The sequence below is a fragment of the Bubalus bubalis genome, chromosome 6, assembly GCF_019923935.1.
Source record: "Bubalus bubalis isolate 160015118507 breed Murrah chromosome 6, NDDB_SH_1, whole genome shotgun sequence".
NCBI lineage: Eukaryota > Metazoa > Chordata > Mammalia > Artiodactyla > Bovidae > Bubalus > Bubalus bubalis.
In genome coordinates, this window is record NC_059162.1 from 86,619,064 (window position 1) to 86,638,307 (window position 19,244).

The following is a 19,244-nucleotide window of genomic DNA, read 5'->3' on the forward strand; positions in this document are numbered from 1 at the left end:
AAATGTCTGTCTAGTCAAAGCTATGGTTTTTCCAGTGGTCATGTATGGATGTGAGAGTTGGACTATAAAGAAGGCTAATCAATGACAAATTGATATCTTTGAACTGTGGTGTCGGAGAGTCCCTTGGACTGCAAGGATATCAATCCAGTCAATTCAAAAGGAAATTAATCCTGAATATTCATTGGAAGGACTGATGCTGAAGTTGAAGCTCTAATACTTTGGCCACTTGATGCAAAGAGCCAACTCATTAGAAAGGACCGTGATTCTGGGAAAGATTGAAGGCAGGAGAAGGGGAAAATTGAGGACAAGATGGTTGGATGGCATCACCGATCAGAAGGACATGAGTTTGAGGAAGCTGCAAGAGATGGCAAAGGACAGGGAAACCTGGCGCACTTCAGTCCATGGGGGCCACAAGGAGTCAGACACAACTGAGTGACTGAAGAGCAACAATCTTCCTAAGGGGGGAAACTGAGGCTCAGAGAGTTCGGCACTTGTCTGAAGTCACAGAGCAAGTCAGTGGCCATGCTGGGCTTCATATCAGGCATGAGTGACTGCCCGAGCTGAGACCCTTCCATGCAGCTCAGCCCTGGGATGGAGGAGAGGAACTGCGCAGCATCTCTCGGCCTGCTGGGGCAGGTGAGGCATGGGACCCGCTGTCAGTGTCTGCAAGTGTTCCTTGCCAGCAAATTCCTGATTATAGGTAATCGCATAAAACAGAGGAGATTTTTCCCTTGTAAGTAGATATTATAAATATAGGATATTGAATAACCCTGACTTCATCCCCAGCCGATCAGCCCTTGACGGTTTGCATGCTGCATATGTACAGCATGACTCAAAGGACCCTCAGGCAGTGGGTGGGTTAAAATCAATCAAACAATAATACTTTTCATAAGTGAGAACTCCATAGCTTCCCAGTTGGCTGTTTGGTTATTCGTGAGTCATGAATTTCCTTTTGAGGATAATATTTACCATAGCGCATGGTTGGTTATAAGGAATACGTAATATCCACTATCTGATGGGAAACATGCTATTAAAACATTACCTAATGATAGATTTACCTGATAAATAATCCCTAGGATTAAACAAAAAGGTTAGGGAGGAACTAGGGAGAGATTGAAGAGAACAGAAAAGGGAACAGGAATAAGCCATGGTGTGGTGGTAAGTAGAAAAGGGTTTTGTCCGGAGGTGGGTGTTGAAATAGTCCTGACTCTAATAATTGGAAGAGATAGAGAAAAAGACAGACACAAGAAGGATAGTGAGAATGAACATTGGAAAAAGTTAATAAGCGCCTTTAATTGTATTGTTAGAATATGCAAGCACTGGGCTAATTATCTTACATACATCCTCATTTTTACTCTCATGAAAATCCTAGGGTTCACTCTCACTACCATCCCCATTTCTCAGATGCAGTCCAGGATCGCAAAATGTTAAGAGCACAGACTCTGGAGAGAGAGTGTCTGAGTTTGCATCTTGACTTCCTGTTTACCAGCAGTGAAACATTTCTCTCTGCCTCAGTCTTCTCATCTGTGGAATGGAAATAATACTTTCGCCCACCTTCTAGGGTTGTTCAGAGAACTAAGTAAGTGACTATATAAAGCACTTGTAAACTCAAATTCAGCTACTATTTCAGGCAGAAGAATCAGAGGTCAGAAGTTCAATCACTTGCCCAAGTTCACAAACTACAAAGCGAAGGAGGTGGGATTTGAATCCAGGTCTGTCTGACTCCAGCCCCCGTGTGCTCTTAACCATTCTTTGCTTGATGGGAACAGTCATGGTGGGGACTGAAGAGACATAACAGAGTCTATTTTCCTAAGACACATGATGCCAACACTCACCATTTGAATCAAGCTATCCTAAATTTATGGACTATTGTATAAACATAGAGTACAATCTAGAAGCCATCTTAGAGATCATCTCTTTCGAAGATTACAAGCTATCAAATCAGGGTCTCTTTTATTTTCCAGAGATGTGTTTTGTTTGGGCTGCATAGTGTTGTTTGGCGCAGAGCTATGACAATTTCTGAATGAGTTGCCAAAATGAAAATTGTAACACTTCACAAGAAAACCCAGATTTATGTCTTCTCTAGAAAAGCTGGAGGATCTGGACCCGCACCGCTCTGAAATTGTCAGTTGCACTCAGCCTCCTGGGAGTATATTTACACTACATCCTCTCCTGCATCTGGCCCACTTCACACATTTCTGTCCCCATGACAGCCCATCAAAAACAGGACACCTGGACCCAAGCCTTCTGAACTTCCTTCCCTCAGACTTGATATCTTAATTCAAAGACTTTGTCAGTGAATTCAATGAGGGGGGAGTCCTTGTCCACCCTCCAGCTGCCACCTGTCTTCTGAAAGCTTGCATATATTCAAAGCTCTCTGATAGAACGGGTCTCTGAATAAAGCGAGCTCCTTGAGAGGGGTCAACCCAGAAGAGAGTGCTGAGGGAGAGTTGACCTACACCTATTGAGATCTTCTGAGATCTCCCATCAGAGCTTCTCCTGTTGGACCAGCCTCAGCAGGTCAATGGGAACTTCCGTGTTGCTCTCCTATGCTTCATGGTGACAAGGAAGCCCGGGATGTCCAGAATTTTGGTCTGTCTCAGGGCCCAAAGTAGACACTTGAGACGCCTCTTGCCTGAGGTTAGCTGGATCTCTAGACACAAGGTCAAGTTGTCTCTCTGCTTCTGGAAGATGGAGGGTTTGTCCTCCACCACAGTCAAGCCCGTCTTGTTCGGGTGTTACCAAGATCACAGTGACACTCAGCTTCTATGCTGAGTTCTCAGGGGCAGGTGATGCTTGCTTCTAGAGCCAGTTTGTCATATTTAATCTGTATAACTATGCTGTGAGGCAGGAGTTAGGACCTGCATTTTTTTATAGAAAGGGAAGCTGAGGCTGAACAAGGTTACTTTCTTGTCCAATGACAGATCTAATTTCACAGCTCCATGCTCTATCCAGCAGGTTTAAGAACTCAGCTCTGTGAAGTGGAGGAAGGAGAGTGATGGATGTTGTTTGAGTTTGGAGGTGGTTCAGAAAAGGGAAAGATGACTCAGAGCATCAGGAAGGCTCCTGGAGAAGTAAACTAGAGTGGAGCCTTGAGAAATGAGAGGGTCTTTATGGGGGAAAGAAGATTACAGATGGAGGCCACAGCAATACAAAATCTCAGACGCGGAGAATCTCAGGATGTGTCATTTAATTCACCTGGCCTAGAACATCTTAGGAATGAAGAGACAGAAAAGGCCAGACTATGCCAGAGAGAGATGCCTACCCTCCTCCCCGTCCTCTTCTACCTTTTCCTTCTGTTGTTGAGTCCTCTTGCTGTAGACAGGCTGTGCTTGAAGGAGGTAGCCTGTGTAGCAGAAAATGCATGAGCATTTGAGACTGATCACAGCTGGAGCAAAATGAGTCACAGATTATTGATGGAGAAGGGGGCATTTGATCAGGAACAGGAAGGACAGATGAGGCCTCGGCTCTCAGGGACGAGAGTGAAGGGTATTCCATGTGAAGAAGCCAGTGCAAGCAAAGAGACAGAGGCAGGAATTTAGCAGGGTCATTTGGGGGACAGTGACTAATTTCCTCTTCCTGAAATGGAAGGTGAGGAGGGGCATGGGGTGTGGAGTGGGTATAAGGCAGGGATGGTAGACTTTTGGCACATGTCAAGCTAAGGTGCTCATATATAGTCTGAAACACAAAGGGAGGCCTGGAAGAATTGGAGGCAGGGGAGTGATGTTGATGTCTAGGATAATAGTCTGCAGGATGAATGGAAGAGCGTCAAGGAGAGACTGGAGACAGATGCTAAATGCAAAGCCGATCCAGTGATTCATCTAAGATGCGATGGGCATAGGAACTGGGATGATGGCCATTGGAACATAGAGTTCTTTCTATCTTGGCATCAGGAATAGTATAGCCTGGTTGTAAACAGGACACATTCCTGCCATTATCATCATTGTCATTTTTGTTGTTGTTGCCTTCTTCTCCCCCTCTCCCCCACTCATCCCCCTCCCCATTCATTCTTCTTCCTCCTCCTCCTCCTCCTCCACCCCTCCTCCTCCTCTCTCACTCCCACCTCCTTTCTCCTTCTTATTCTTCCCCTTCTTCTCTTTCTTACTCTCTTCTTTGTCTTCTTTTCTCCTCTTCTATGATTATTTGCATCATAATAACCCTTCCAGATTTACTTTTACAATCATTTCCTCCTATGGTTGTTTTAGAATTTTGAATTTTTCAACTCTGTAACAATTAGAATTGGATTCTGCTGGGAGTAAGGGAAACCCAGAAGTAACGGTAAACTTTCTTTCTCTCTCTGGTTACGTGAGCAGCCGCCACCTGATTGCAGACCCAGGCTCTTGCTGTCTTACTGCTCTGCCATCCTCAGTTCATAGCATCCACCTTGTGATTCATGAAGGCTGCTCAAGTCTGAGTCATTAGATCTGTTTTTCAGGCAGGAGAGTGGCAGAAGAGACACTTCCTGAAATTTGCATGCTTCAGCTCCATTTACTTTTGATTAACCAGACCTTAGCCACATTGCCATATTTAGGAACCAGAGACACTGGGAAATGAAGACTTTGTGCGGGGTCACCATTTGCTAGAGTCCAGACCTGCTAGAGTAGCCAAGAGAGAGCTGAGGGCACATTCTGAGGCCCATGCAGAGGAAATCGGCTGCATCTCTGGTAATGCCATGCCCCAGCACACATCCTCACACTGACGTAGCAGGTCTGTTCTGGATCATCAGGGGGACAGTACTGAGTGTGATATCTGCCTTGCAGAGGCTGGTGTATTCACACACTGTGGAATCTCCAAGCTGTGAGGGATTGACTCTAGTCTTCTCTTCTAATCTGTCCTAAACACATCATCTTCAGCTCCTACTGGCACACCTCCAGACTCAGGAGCTACATCTGAGGCTGCTTACTCAACGAGGCACAGGGCTCCCTTCTTACATTAATAATATTTGCATCCTGGTAACTTTCACCCAGTGGCGCAGCAGTAAAGAATCCAGAATCTGCCTGCAGTGCAGGAGACGAGGTTTCAATTCCTGGGTCGGGAAGATCCCCTAGAGAAGGAAACGACAATCCACTCCATGCCTGGAGAATTCCATGGACATCGGAGCCTGGGGAGCTACAGGCCATGGAGTTGCAAAGAGTAGATACAACTTAGTGACTAAACAACAACAACAAATCCTTTCACCTAAGAGCACCGATTCAGCTAGGAGATAAGTCTTGCTTATTCCTCATGCTACAGAACAGCCCATTTGCTATATGAAGGCACTTTCATGTCTGTTTGTCCTCTGTTTTTCCAACCAATCTCCACTTTTCTAGAGTGTGTGTGGCATATGGTGAAGCTGACATGCTTGGCTGTCTCTAGGCCTGGCTCTGATATTCTGATGCTTACTAGCTATGTGACCTGGAGCGAATGACTTATGCTATTTGAGACTTCATTTCTCTATTTGTAATATAAGGCTCATGAGGTTATTGTGAGGTTTAAATCAGCTAATGAATGCAAAACAGATAGCCTGACACCAAATATAGCAGTCAGTATCACTGCAAACATCTTGATGATTAATAATAAAACATCTCTGGCTTTTTTCTCTTCTTCAGTGAGTTGTGATGAGATACTAGATAACAAAGAGGAAGAATCTCTTAGCAGTTTGGGGGGAAATTTGCATAAAAATACCACCCTCAGTTGTGACCAGGAGCCACAACATTTGGTCCCCTGAGCTATTTCCCTGGATTACTATTGCTGTCCATAGAAAACTGCTTCCCATGTTCACTGGTTTGCTCTCTCTATTCCCACAGTGCCGTCTGGGATGTTCCATCTGTTAGGATGGGCTTTGGCATTCCTTGGGCTGATTTGTTGTTGTTGTTGTTAGCAGAAGCAAATAGAACACAAATACACAAACATATTGGAGAACACAAAGATTATCTACATTGTGGGGGGAAAAGGAGTAAGGAAGCCTGGCTTTGAATTCCCACCTCACCACCAACTAGTTGGGGTACTGGGGATAAGTCACAGTGCCCCTCTGAGCCTCTGATTTTTGAGATCCTCATCAGCAACAGCCTCCTGGGATGGGAGAAAGGATGTGCCATGGCCTGGATTCCCCTGGAATCCCTTTCTCCCCACCTAGGGCTAGGCCAGGTGGAAGCAGCATCTGGGCGGAGGCTGGGAGCATGCCCAGGCAGCCCTGTGTGGTCTGTGAGCCAGGCCGAGCCTGCCTGCTACCAGGGTGTGATTGTTCTTGTGATTTGGCAACACTGGGCAAACGTGTCCCATCAGGGCTGAGCTAAAAATAGGTCCTGTGCCGTGGGGCCCAGGAAAGTCAGCAGGCGGGCACATACGGGATTGGCCAACCAGGCAGAAGTAAACAGCCACCAGTGCCCCAGGGCACAGTGGGCAAAGACAGGAGGTCTGGCTCATTTTCCCACATGCATCCCCTTTCCCCACTCTCCTGAAACCACGCCCCCCAGCCCACCCCAACCCCCACACCATTAGAACCAGTGCCTTCCTCTGCCTTTCCTTGGTCTTCTCTACCTTCAGGTAAACTGATATTTGCAGAGGCACTGAAGGCGTTGCATGGTATAGTGGAAAGAGCTGGTGTCGAGGCCTCAGTGGCTTGGGCTCAAATCCCGACTCTGCAGTTTTCCGGCTGGTGGCCCATGAGCACGTGACCCTCAGCTGCCATGGTGATGTAATGGAGCTCATTATTCCTATTTCTAGGGATTGTTATGGATACTAAAATCAGCAAATGGCTAGAGCAGTGGTTCAAGAAATGTTTCTGAGTCACGTAGGTCAATGGGGAACCTGTTGAAACTGAGATCTCTGGGCTCTGGCCCCAGTTTCTGATTCCATGGGTCTGGATAGTATGGATTTCCTGCACACTGCCAAGTGATGCTTATGCTGCTGGTCTGGGGATCACCACTGGGCCAGGGGTTACGTGTGTAAGCTCTTAAGGCAGACCTCAACGAGTTCAACTCCTGGCCCCGCTATGTCTAAGAGAGTGTCCTGAGGCCGTTCCTAAATCTTACCTGGAAAATAGGGGTGATAATCATTTTGACTTTATAGTGTTGTTATGAGTATTAAGTGAATTAATTCATGTAAAGCACTTAAAACAGAGTCTGGCAAACAGCAAGCGTGGAATAAACATTAGCCTTTATGGGTTTCACAGAGTCTACTCACACTAGGAGTTCAATACACGTTCTTTTCTCTCTCTCCCTGCAGTGTTTGCTGGTTCCGCTCATAGCTGTGATCTGGCCTCGCCTCCCTGGGTGACAGGCAGCGAGGATGTGGGGCACCAAGGAGCACAGACTGAATGTCACAGTGTAAAGATCGCCCAAGAACCCGAAGCCCTCAGTCGGGAATGGGCTTACTCAAGGGGGGTCCAGTTCAAAGGGGCAGAAGGAAAAGTAGACCCAGGTCTCCTGACTTTTAAGCCAAGACACATTCCAGGACATCCTGACGTGTCCCCAGAGGCAGCTCTGGCTACCCCCACATGTGTTTAGGAAACACCCAGCTCCCCACCCCCAACTGCTGTGCCATTGCTAGGCATTTGGTTTGTTTCTCTTTTCATGGTCTATGATTGAAGATGACATGGCTGTAAACATTTTACATCTGAGTATAAATGACGATTTTCTTTTGGATTTTTTTTTCCTTTGGGCTAGTGTCCTCAGAGTGGAATTACTGATTCCAAAAGTACAGCCAGTGTTATAGCTAGAAGCAAGCTAGACATAGCAACTCTTCCAGCGAAGGAACTTCTCATTTCTCAGAAACCATAAGATGGCTGAGGATGTTGGGGTTTGAAGTAAGTTAGGGCCTTCTGGACTAAAATGGACTAAGTGGATGCCTAGCAACCACTGGTAATTTCCACAAGAAATGGTGTTTAAACAGTGCTTCACAAACATCAATGCGCATAGGACTTCCCTGAGGACCTTGTTAATATGCAGAATCTGATTCAGGAGATCTAGGGTGGGACCCAAGAGTCCACATTTCTAATAAGCTCCAGGTGACGCTGATTCAGCTGATCGATGGACCACACTTGAGCAGCAAGAGGTGAAGTTCTCCTGCCTTTATTCATGCTCATCCTCTGCCTAACTCATCATTCCCACCATTTTCCAGACTCGTTTCCAGAGACTCCTCCTGATTGGCCTCACCCTCTATTTATACTTGTCACAGCGCTGCTCTTGTACTAAACTGTCTGTCCCTTTCTCTTCCTGAGGGCACGTACCTGATTCACCACTGTAGTCTCAGCATCGAGGACAATGTCTATCATGATATGAGCCTAATGACTTATGATTGGATAAGTGAATGTGTAAATGAATGAATGGATAAATTAAGAAGTGACTGTGAGAGGTATGGAGTAGGAAGTAATAGGTTAGGAAAAGCATGGTGAACAATCAGATTTGGCCCAAAGACCGTTACTGTCGATGTGGAGACTTCTGAACTATGTTCACTTACTGAAAGCTCAGAGTCAGTGACCCTCCTCTGATCCTTGCCAACTTTTTCTACACTCCCAACAATGCTGACCCTGAACCAAGAATGAACTCAGATAAATGAATAAGATCCAGGAAGCTTAGAGGTCCCTCACAGGGTGGCTCTAATAAATACCAGAAAACAAAAAGCAGGTGTTGGCAATCTTTCTCCTGCCCAAAGAGTTATTTACACAAGTTTCCAAAGCAATTCCCTTCATTGCTTTTACATGCCTATTACACGGTTCTCTGCAGGGAAAAGTCTGGAGTTGGTTAACTCTGGTGATTAGAGAGTGATTCCTTCAAAGACAAGGGCAGTGGGAGCTCTTCCCCTCCTCTGCTCCATGGCTGCAGGCTGACCGCCCAGTCCTGGCCAGTGATAGCCATGGTCCTGCTTGGTCCCAGTGATTAGAGAATGAGAATGGGTCAGTGCAAATCCATCCCACCTACTCACTGTGAAAGGCAGCACCATGAAGAAGGAACTTGAGCTTTGACATTGGACAGCCCTAGGAAGGAAAAGTGGGTACATCACTTACCAACTGTATCATCTTTTTTTAAAAAAGTTTTTAAAATTTTGAAATAATTTCGAACTTACAGAGAAGTTGCAAGAGTGTTACAGGGAAGTTTTTGCTCAGATTCAGCAATTTTTAACATTGTGCCACGTTTCCTATCTTGTTCTTTTTCTCTCTTTTAATTTTTTATTTTAATCCCTCTCTGGTTGAAGAGGACAAACATTCATTGGCCACAAAAAATTACATTCAGAGACAAAAATGTTCTGAAACAAAAAAATTAAAGCAAAATGTTCAAAAATCATAAAAGTAAAAGAAATATAAGTAAACATTGAAGTGCCACTGCTTGTAACTTTTTAGCATTTATACTTCTAAAGTTATTGCAGCTTAAAACTGCACTAAAATTTTTGGGGACACACTATGATATTATATAATAATATGAATTTATTTTTGGAGCCACTTGAGAATAGATTACATGTATCATGCTGTGTAGATCACACCTCTTAGGACTTTCATGTGTACTACCGAAGGATAGTTTCTTAATGTAACCTCAGTGCAGTTTCTGGAACTTTAACATTAATATATTAAGTTTATATACAGTCTGTATTTCAATTTTTTCAATGTCTTTTATAGCAGTTTTTTCCCTCCAGGAACTGAAGTAATTACTGGTATATTTATTTCTATTTGTATACAAATGTAAATTTTTCCTTCTTGATTTAATTTTACTTTTTGAACGTTGAAAACATTAACATGCTTTCTAAGACACAACTCTACCAAAAGATGTGTTCTTCCTCCTAATTCTTTTTACCTCACTCCCTCAAGTCTTGGTGGGTAAACAACTTGATTGCTCTCTGTTTTATTATTCCTTTATTTCTTTTTGCAAAAGTAAGCAGAAAGATACGTTTCTGTTTCCCCTATTCCTGCATCTTTCTTATGCAAAATCTATACTTTTGCACTTTGCTTTTTCCCTGGAAGTCACATATATCCATCCACGGAGACGTGCCCCACTCTTTTTCACCTGTGCTTGTTTGTGATAGGCTATCGTGGCCATAAATTATATGATGCTTCTCTCAGCAAAAGGTGGAGTCTCCTTCCTCTGCCCTTGAATTTGGGATGGCCTTGTCAATTGTTTGAGTGACAGCAGATGGCATAAATGCTGTTCAAGTCTACTTTTGTGTCTTTCAGATATGTTTTATAGTTTTCCTGGTATAATTTCTGATCATTTCTTGTCAAAATTTAAGTTGTTTTTAAGAAGTCACTTCATCCTTCTGAATCTCAGATTGTTCATCCATGAAAAAAAGGATTATTACAGCTTTCTTGAAGAGTTATTGTGAAAAGCAAATGAGGTAAATTGACAATAAGTGCTGTGTAAATCCTAATTTCCTTACTCCTTCCCTTGAAGCTCAGGCTTGCTCTTGAGGAGCCGGGAGGGGAATAATTGATCACATGTGTCTTTCTAGCAAAGACATTGTCTAGGTCGGTCAATAAGTCAGTCAATATTGCAGAGCTCACCATCTACCAGGGGCTTTAACAGTTGCTGGGGATATAACTGTGAGAAAAATCAAACTTGATTCCTGCTCTCAAAGAGCTTCTGGTTAATGAGCATTTCCCATTAATCCTATGAGATTTTCTAAAAATCAAAATGCAAACCCAATTAGCAAGCATGGTCTTGCAATCCAACAGATTCTAAAATTGCACCACATAGGGAAGTAGAGGCTTTTTAGTTTTAGAATTCAGATCCCAGTTTGAGTCATCCTGCAAACAGATATTACCTAAAATAAAAGAGAGAGCTAGAAGGAACACGTGGAGGAGGAAGCTGAGGGACAGTGGGTCATGATTGAACCAGGATAATACAGTTAATGAGTGGCTGAGCTGAGACTTGGTATCCAGGCTCCCAGGCTGGGGTATTTTCCAACACACACCCACTGCCATTCTATTTTCCATCTGCATCTCTTGTCACTGCCACGTGGGTAATCAGGTTTTCAGCTCTCCGCACTGGTCTGGTCGTCTAGGGAACGCTGGCCAGGAATGAACAGCACGTCTCTAAGAAAGACCTGCTCTCACTAGAGTCACCACGTCATGAGGCTGCAACTCACTCCACCAAGAAGGCAATTTAGCAAATCTATACCAATACAGTGGAGAAGGAAATGGCAACCCACTCCAGTGTTCTTGCCTGGAGAATCCCATGGACAGAGAAGCCTGGTAGGCTGCAGTCCATGGGGTCGCACAGAGTTGGACATGACTGAAGCGACTTGGTAGCAGCATACCAATACAGAGAGTTGGAAAGAGGGTCAAATGGGATAAAATCAGAATCATAGCATAGTGTTGTTTGGCTTCGAGCACACAACACTTTCTTGTCTGTGCAACCTTTACCAGGTTGTTGAATTTCCCTGGGCTTTGTTTTTTCTCCTGTTTAGAATGAACATGTACCTTGTGGGGTCTGTTGAAGAGGCTAATTGTTTTTAGTTTGGTTTTCTCCTCCCTCTATTGTAATAGAACCCCCAGTTCTTCGCTGAGCAAATGACTGTGGACCCAAGACTGCATTTCCCCTGTTTTCATTCTAGCAAGGCACAGCCATAGGAGTAAACTCTGCCTAGCAGAATGCCAGCAGAAATGACATGTCCAATTTCTGAGAAATATCCCTGAAGGGTAAAAGTATGACTTCCTTCTACTATTTTCATGCCTTTGGATGAGATACAGTGGTGAAAACTCAATCTAGAGGAGCTATTGGGAACCCAGAGGAAACCATGGGAACAAGGATCACACTTAGTGAAGCCTAGGATAGGAGTCTGGGCCAGTATGAGCCCCAACCAATTCTGAATAGCTTACTGATGTGTTGACCTAAGATTTTTTTCTCTTTTTAATCCACTGCTGTTTTGAGGACTAGTAGTCCCCAAAGTCCCCATGGGAAGAAGTCCCATCAATATTAACTCTTTGCTGTAATGAGTTGTTGTTTAGTTGCTAAGTCATGTCTGACTCCTTGTGATCCCATGGACTGTAGCCCACGGGCTCCTCTGTTCATAGGATTTCCTAGACAAGAATACCAGAGCAGGTTGCCATTTCCTGCTCCAGGGGATCTTCCCAACCCGGGGAATCAAACCCACATCTCCTGCACTGGCAGGCAGGTTCTTTATTGCAGAGCCAACAAGGGAAGCCTGCCATACGAGTAGCTGTTGTTTTTGCCTGCCTGGCTTCCATTTTTCCCACTTTTAATGATCACACCCAAGTTTTCTTTGAGGAATGACCTCTCCCCCAGCCTTAGTAGAATTATTAAATACGTTGCATCTCCTTTCCCAAAGCTAGACTTTGAATGAAATTTGAGTTTTGGACATCGTAACCCTAGCACCAAGAATGTCAGAAGTGAATAAGTCCTGGAGGTGAGTGGTGAGAAAGCCTCTTCCTCACTAAAGATTAACATTTAAGACATGTAACAGGAAAGCTGAACAGAGAAAATCGCCATTTTTCAACCACGATAATACTGGACTCAAATGAGATTCATCCTGGAATGATGGTTAAATGGTTAAAACCACTTGGTGAAAAAATGGGGAACAAGGTATTCACAGTCTGAAAGTACCACTCAGTAGGTTACTAATCAGCTACAAAGCGCTCTTCCCAGTGGAGAGATTGGGAGAGACCACTGACCAGATGATCAACAAAAGTGTCACCAGTGACAGGACATCCTATGGCCCCTGATGTGAGGCACCTGGAAGGGTTCAGTATTCATGACAAAACTGGTCAACCTGAATCTAATTAAGAAGAAATAATCAGACAAATTCACACAAACATTTTGCCTTACTGGCCTAGGCTCTTCAGATTTTTCACTAGCATGAAAGCCTTAAAAAAACTCCAAAATAAAAAGAAACACTTGGAAATTATTCTAGATAGAAAGAGATTCTAACAAAACATGATGGTTAAAATGTGTGATCCTTGATTGGATCCTAGATGTGACTGTATATTACATTGTTATTATGACTGTGTTATACAATGGTATCATATCATGTAAGTTACCTGAGTGTGAAAATTGTGGCTGTGTCAGAGAATATTCCCATTTCCTTCTTCTTAGGAGATCTATGCTAAAGTATTTGAGTCAAACTGTCTGGGAAATCCCATGGACAGAGGAACCTGGCAGGCTACAGTCCATGGGGTCACAGAAGAGTCGGACATGACTGAGCCAACTGAACAACAATTATGATTTCTGCAACTAATATTCAAATGGTTCTGCAAAAGAAGTTAAAATGGATAAACACATAGGAAAGAAGGAGAGAGAGTGGACAGAGAGGGAGAAAATGAATGTTGTCAAATATGAACACTTGGTGGGGCTACTGGAAGGGCATATGCTCGTTGTACTATTCTTGTAGCTTTTCTGTAAATTTCAAATTTTCCAAATAAATACTTGGGGGAAAACGTCTCTTTTGTTCCTTCTATCCTTAGAGTGAAATACACTTCAAAGCAAAGCTACCAGGCAATGTTTCCCTCTGTCACAGGCCTGGGTCCTTAATGCCAGAGAGCCTGTGGGCCAAGGGAGTGACACCACGGCTGTCAGAGCAGAGCCACAGAGCCTGTCCACTGTGAGGGCACTTGAGGTCGAGTCCGTGGAGAGGGCTCACAGTGTGTGACAGTGGCCCTCGGGTCACTCCCGGGGCGGGCGGACCATCAGAAGAGGGGCAGTGAGTGAAGAAATTGAGGACCCATTGCACTAGTGACCCAGTGGTTAAGGCTCTGTGCTCCCAGTGCAAGGAGCCTGGGTTTGATCCCTGGTCAAGGAAGTAGATCCCGCAAACTACAACTAAGTGTTCACGTGCCAAAACTAAAGATCCCTCGTGCCACAGCTAAGACCCGGCACAGCCAAATAAATAAATAAATGCTTAAGAAAAGGTCCCGCCTCTCTCTGCAATCTTCTCTCTCTCTCTCTTTTTTTTTTTTTTTTTCTGAAGTATAGTTGATTTACAAACTTGTGTTAGTGTCAGGTGTAGACCAAAGTGATTCAGACACTTTTCCAGCTTCTTTTTCCTTTGTAGGTTATTACAAGATATTGAATATAGTTCCCTGTGCTGTTCAGTAGGTCCTTATTGTTTATGTATTTTATATACAGTGGTGTGTATCTGTTAACCCCAGACTCCTAATTTATCCTTTCCTCCCTTCCCGTTTGATAACTATGTTTGTTTTCTGTGTCTATGAATTTGTTTCTGTTTTGTAAATAAGTTCATTTGTATCATGTCTTTAGAGTCCACAGGTAAGTGATATATGATATTTGTCTTTTTATGATTTACTTCACTTATTACAATCATCTCTAGGTTCATCCATGTTGCTGCCTAAGGCGTTCTTTTTCTAATTATTAAATTCTTTTGTTTGTTTTTAATCTGTAATTGTATTTCCTGTGTCCCTTCCTCCTCCTTGAGTCTAGCCCTTCAGGCCTTCCTTCTCCTCACACAGGCCACATTTGTTAGCACCTCGGCACATTTGTGCTTGTGGGTCTCAGGGCTGGAAGTGCTTTGCCTCCTGATCCTCACACAGCTGCCTCTCTGAGCTGAAAAGCCACCCCCTCCCCAAGACCTTTCCTGACCCCAATCTACTGCTCCCCTCCAGCCCCAGCCCACTCTCTGCCCCATTACACATCGAGGCTGCCTCCACAGCCTCTGTCAGTCTGGATGCTCCTGCTTATTGTCCGTCTCCTGCACTAGAAACTGAACCCCACAAGAGCCAGGCTTGGCCACTGCTTCACTTCCCTGTCCCAGCAGGTAGATCGCTGCCTGGCCCTCTGCTGGGCACTCTGGACCCAGAGTAGGTGAGGCTCCTGTTGGGCTTACATTTGGGTAGGTAGTCAGGAGTTTGATGGGGTTCTGACCTGCGGAGGAGCTATAAGAGATACAAGCAGGCAAATAAGTGAAGAGGGGCTTCCCTGGTGGCTCAGTGGTAAAGAATTCACCTGCCAGCGCAGGAGATGTGGGTTTGATCCCTGCAGTGGGAAGATTCCCTGGAGAAGGAAATGGCAACCCACTCCAGTATTCTTGCCTGGGAAATCCCATGAACAGAGAAGCCTGGTGGGCTATAGTCCTTGGGGACACAACTTAGCAACTAAGCCACAACAAATAAGTGAAGGATGCTTCCTCTCACACCTTATTGGCATCATCTCAGCATCCCATCTTCACTACATTCCTATGAGCGAGATGCAATTGTTGTTCCATCTCACTGAAGAGGAAAGAGAAGCTCAGAGGTTTCAGCAAGGTGTTCAAACTCACAGAGCTCTTAAGTGGCAGAACCTGGCCTCAAGTCCACACTTGTAAGACACCCAAGGCCATGGCCTTGGCTGGACTCATTGCTCTATTTTTCTCTACCCCTCACTCTTGGTTCCTTCCTTATCAGCCTCCTGCATATGCACCACATCCCTGCTAGCCCCATAAATATCAGGGCTCACCAAGATTCTATCCACAGGCCTCCACACCTCACAAACCTCTTGAGAAACCTCAGCTATTTCTGGTTCTAAATACCTACCTGCTAATGATTCTCACATCCTTATCTATAAGGACACAGAATAGCTCCAGGGGGTTACTGGACATCTGTTATGAACTGAATGTTTCTGCCTCTCAAATGCATTAGTTGAAAAATTCCCCTTCAATGTGATGGTATTGAAGGGGTAAGGCCTTTGGGATTTGATTAGGTCATGAGGCTGGAGTCCTCATGAATGGGATTCATGCTCTTATAAAAGAGACCCCAGAGAGATCTCTGGGTTGTTTTTTTTTTTTTTTCTGTCATTTAAGGATACAGTGAAAAGAATAGCTAACTATGAATGAGGAAATGGGCTCTTATAGGCACAGAATCTGCTGGCACCTTCATCTTGGACTTCCCAGGTTCCAGAACTCTGAGAAATAAATGTTTGCTTTTAAGTCACTCACTCTATGGTAGCTGTTAAAGCAGTCTAAACTGAGACAACATCTCTGCCTGGTGATTGTTCCCTGGGCATCACTCTTCTCGTGTGCCCCAATCCAAATTCAGCACTGTCTCCTGAGACCTGCTTCTTTTCTGCTCCTGTTCTCGGTATTTGTGAATGGCATGAATATCCACCCAGGCACCTGAGTGTCAGCTCCCACATTCAAACAGTTACTAAGACCTGTTAAGACACATGCCATGAATTATACTAATTGCTTTTACCCAAATTTGTTAAATCTCTAGAAAAATCAGGGCTGTTAGCTATGAATAATGAGTCAATGGCTGTTGTTCAGTTGCTAAATCTTGTCTGGCTCTTTGTGACCCCCTGGACAGTAGCCCTCCAGGCCCCTCTGTCCATGGGGATTTTCCAAGCAAGAGTACAGGAGTGGGTTGCCATTTCATTCTTCAGGGGATCTTCCCAGTCCAGAGATCAAACCCACATCTCCTGCACTGGCAGGCAGATTCTTTACCACTGAGCCCCTGAGCTAATATCACGTCTAACCTTGTTGAAGCATGTAATATGCACTTGCTTACTAAGCCTCACAATAGCATTATGAAATATCATATTATTATTATTTTCTTTTTAAAGATGAGGAGACTGAGACCTCAACAGATGAAGTTATTTGCCTCAGGTTACACATCTAGTAAGTAATGAAGCTGGGAGTCATCTCCCAAGAGTCAATGGCTAGGCTCCAGACTCTGTTGCAACATACCTCCAAAGCCATAAATTTACAATAAACATAACTATCATGAACAGTTTTGAATGTTCAATATAGTCATTGCAAACAGTTCTCAAATTCAAAACACATTTTGGGGAGTTGAGAAGGTGCTGCGTGTACTTTGCAAACAGCACCTCTGAGTCAAGCCTGTCACTTAACTCCAGCCACCAGGACATTGAACATTTTTAGTTGCATCAGAGAGGTGACGTGATAAAACTTCTCAGCATGAATAAATGCAAAAGACATAATCAAGAATGCTTTGGAAAAGCCATTTGTTCTGGATTCCTGAGTCATAATCCTCAAGTAAAACAGCCTGAAATGAAGACTTGCTGGAAACAAACAATAGACTAAACATTGCATGGTCACATCCATTCCAGAAGACGGGATGTTGGAGGACTTGGACTTGCCAGCTTTGACCTCTGGCCCCTTGGAATGCAGAGGGAAGTGGAATCTAGGAGATCCATAGTGTGCATTGATTCAGAGTGAATGTTTAAATCTTTAGTAGAACAGCCTGGGGCATGTAGTTACCTAAGTCCACAAACTTTGGGAACCAGAGTTAGAGGGAAGGAGCCAGAGACAGTAGGTGGAGTGATGGTCAATCTGGAGTCCCTCAGTCTGGGGCTTAAATTCATGCTCTATAACTTACTCTTGGTGTGAACCTCAGCAAACTACTTAAATACTCTGAGTCTCAGTTTTATTGTTGGTAAAATGGGGATAATAGTTCCCACCTTATATTATTGTGAAATTAAATGAGAAATGTCTGTAAAACTCTACTTGCTAATGATGGATAATATTTACAGGACACTTCCATTGCCGGGTACTTCTTTAAGCATTTTTATTATATGTTAACCTATTTAATCCTCCTAAGAACCCTATGAAGAAGGTACCTGAAGATCAGAAGGCTCTCCCAGGATACCAGGAGACTAGCGAGCCAAAGATGGAAGTGGTCAAATGCACTGACTGTCCCACACAGATGTGTCTTGACTTGGGAGATACACAGTTTGTAACTTACTTGTAAGCCTATGTTAGTTGTTCAAATAGCAACAACTGAAATGTTTCCCCACCCATTCATAAACTGCTGCTGCCCTGACCTCTTCCGTTGGTTACCTCAGCCATCACAGACAGCCCCCAGGACCATCTCTTACCCCCTGAGTCAGCAACCTGTTGCCATTGCACAGCAGGGAGCGGCCCAGACCTGAATCCAGTTCTTTGACCTAAGCATTCTGACCCTTGGGTCCATAGACTGCGTAAGCTGTTAACAGTTTTGCATACTGCCCTTTCCCCCACCCTCCTCCTTCCCCTCCTTCACAGACCCAAGTCCACCCATGGGAAGCTCTATCTTTGCTAATGCGGGTCCTTGAATTATGTGAGGCTGAATCCGGGAAATGTAGAAGAAACAGAGACTGAAAGGCAGAAGGAAAGAGAAACTGAGTGATCTGTGCAATAAAGAGTTGAAGAGGAGAACGAGAAAAGAAAGAAAAACCTTGAAGGCTAAAATCTGAGCGATACTGCCAGTGTATTTGCTGAATGTGTGGTTTTAGAGCAATAGTACAAAGCAATCAGTTAGGGAGGAAAGATTTCTCCAGAAGCATTGCTAAGAATTGGTCTTCCTTAAAGTTCCCAAGACATATATATATATAGGAGTTTGTCCTTGGTTACTGCTGGGCTTGGCTTCTTGATAGTCTACTCCATGTAGAGGCTAGGCCACATGGAGCTCTGAATTTCTCAGTGTTGCAAGAAACTAATTTATAAGATTCCTTCTAATGTTAACTATAAACAGAACATCTGGATTGACCCTTCAAAGGTGTGTTACTTCTATAGGTTCTATAGGTAAGATGAAAGATATAGTGTTACATAGCACTGAACTCAGTAGGCTTATACTGAGTAGAATAGTCTTGGATCCACCCAGAGTCCACTGTGAGTTCTTAGGGAGTGAATCTTACCTTTAGGGGTCTCAATACTTTTGTTTATAAAATGGGGAAGATAATTTTTATTGTTGTTGCTTTTTCTGAAGTTGTGTTGGTATTGTTACTCTTTTGAGTTCTAACTATGTCCAGACACTCTTTTCCATCTACCCCTTAATTGAACCCTTACAGTGAATTGTATATGATCATTTCCTTTCCAGAGACTAGACCCAAGAAACATGAGCAGCTTGGTGAGGGACTCCCAGCTAAGCAGTAGCAGAGCTGGGATTTAGTGTCTTCTCTGCCTCCAGATCCAGTGCTTTTTCCTTTAGTACATATCTTCCTAGCCTGCCTGCAGAACCCAGAATGAAAATCATGAGTAAGCTTTTGTATGGGAGGATGCTTTGAAAAACTATTAAATGCCATAGAAATCTGAGGGGTTTAAAATATATTATTAACTACTCATCCTCTAAAGCACTCATCTGTACTTTCTGTTATCTCATCAGAATTACCCTTCTATATCTGGGTGGATGCTATGTTGACCAATCAGACCCCCTTCAATGAAGAACTTGTAATTAATTAAGAACTTGTAATTAACCTGCTGGAAGTGCTATTAGCAGACAGCCCTCAGAGATGCTTCAGTGGGCAGAGCCACCTCCCCAAGGTCAGCCGTTTCTGGGGCAGCCCACATCCAATGACTGATTAACCCAGGGGTGTAAAAAGATTCAGCCATCC

The 19,244-nt window shown here is 44.0% G+C and overlaps 1 long non-coding RNA gene across 1 annotated transcript in view; it reads right to left on the bottom strand.

Annotated features, from left to right (window-relative positions):
- LOC102406005 overlaps nucleotides 1-19,244 on the bottom strand; it is a 67,972-nt gene that overhangs the window by 41,398 nt on the left and 7,330 nt on the right. Inside the window, exon 2 of the long non-coding RNA XR_006551881.2 lies at nucleotides 8,905-9,225. This is a non-coding gene — a long non-coding RNA (uncharacterized LOC102406005). The remainder of the gene's footprint in view (nucleotides 1-8,904; nucleotides 9,226-19,244) is intronic.